Here is a 1913-nt window from a genome sequence, read left to right as displayed (position 1 = left end):
TGAGATGGATTGGCCAAGTAGCAACATCAGTGGCAACAATAGTGAGGTTGGCCAGGATTGGGCAGTGTTTTGTTCTGCTGTGCATAGGGTCACTATGAGTCGATACTAACTTGATGGCACTTAACAACAACAACCTCTTCAAATGGTAGAATACCAACCATTTCTTTTTGATACAGTGACTGTGTATTCCTTCCATCTTCTTTTTATGCTTTCTGCATCATTCAATATTTGCTCATAGAATCCTTCAACACCACAAGTTGAAGCTTGAATTTTTACTTCAGTTTCCTCACCTTGAGAAATGCTGATTGTGGTCTTAACTTTTAGTTTTCTAACTCCAGGTCTTTGCACATTTTGATGTAATATTTGACTTTGTCTTCTTGAGCTGACCTTTGAAATGTTCTGTTCAACTCTTGTACCTCCTCACTTCTTCCACTTACTTTAGCATCTCTATGCTGGAGAGCAAGTTTCAGAGTCTATGCTGAGGTACATTTTGGTCTTTTCCTTCTTTCTTGTTTTTTTAATGACCTTTTGCTTTCTTCCTGTTTGATGTTCTTGATGTCAACAACTCCTCTGGACTTTGGTCTTCAGTGTCTGTTACATCAAATCTGTTCTTCAGGTGATTTCTAAATTCAGGTGGGATATATTCAAGGTCATATTTTGGCACTTGAATACTTGTTTAAATTTTCTTCAGCATCAGCTTTTGTTTGCATATGAGCAATTAAAGATGGTGTGTTCCACAGTCTGTCCCTGGGCTTGTTTGGCCTGGTAATGTGGAGCTTCTCCACTGTCTTTCCACAAATGTAGTCAATTTGATTTCTGTGTATTTCATCTGGTAAAGTTCATCTGTATACTTGTCTTTTATGTTGTTTAAAAAAAGGCAGTTGCAATGAAGAAGTCAGTGGCCTTGCAAAATTCTAGCATGCTATCTCCAGCATCATTTCTATCACCAAGGCTATATTTTCCAACTATTGATCCTTCCTCTTTTTTCCAACCTTTGCCTTCCAATCGCAGTAATTATCAATACATCTTGATTGCATGTTTGATAAATTTCAGACTGAAGAAGTTGGTAGGATTCTTCAATTTCATCATCACTGTTTTTAGTCGTTGGTGTGTAAATGTGAATAATAGTTGTATCTTAAGTGGTCTTCCTTGTAGGTGTATGCATGTTATCCTACCACAGACAGCGTTGTACTTCAGGACAAATCTTGATCTGTTCTTTTTGATGATGAATGCAACGCCATTCCTCTTCAATTTGTCATTTCCGGCATAGTAAACCATGTGGTTGTCAGATTCTAAATGGCCAATACCAGTCCATTTCAGGCCACTAATGCCTAGGATATTAATGTTTATATATGCCATTTCATTTTTAACAATTTCCAATATTCTTAAATTCATAGTTCTTACATACCATATTCTAGTTATTAATGGATATTTACAGCTGTTTCTTTTCATTTTGACTTGTGTCCCATTAGCAAATGAAGGTTTTTAGGGCTTTCCTCCAATGGCATCATCACTGTCAACTCTACTTTGAGGAGGCAGGTCTTCCCCAATAGCATTTTGAGTACCTTCCAATCTGATGGGCTCATCTGACAATATTCTGGTACTGACAGTATTCCACTGCTATTAATAAGGCTTTCAGTGACTAAATGTTTGAAAGTAGTTTGTCTCTCCTTCTTCCTAGTCTGTCTTCATCTGGAAGCTAAGTTGAAACCTGCCCACTGTAGGTGACCCTGCTGGTATTTAAAATACCATGGCATAGCTTCCAGAATCACAGAAATATGCAAGCCACCACAGGAACTTTAAAAGTGTTGAAGAGCAGAGCTGTCAGCTTGAGGACTAAGGTGCGCCTGACCCAAGCCATGGTATTTTCAATAACCTCATATGGATGTGAAAGCTGGACAGTGAATAAGGAA

This window comes from Chrysochloris asiatica, unplaced genomic scaffold (assembly GCF_000296735.1).
Source record: "Chrysochloris asiatica unplaced genomic scaffold, ChrAsi1.0 scaffold00068, whole genome shotgun sequence".
Lineage (NCBI taxonomy): Eukaryota > Metazoa > Chordata > Mammalia > Afrosoricida > Chrysochloridae > Chrysochloris > Chrysochloris asiatica.
The sequence above is the reverse complement of the archived record's forward strand: the minus strand, read 5'-3'. Positions refer to the sequence as shown.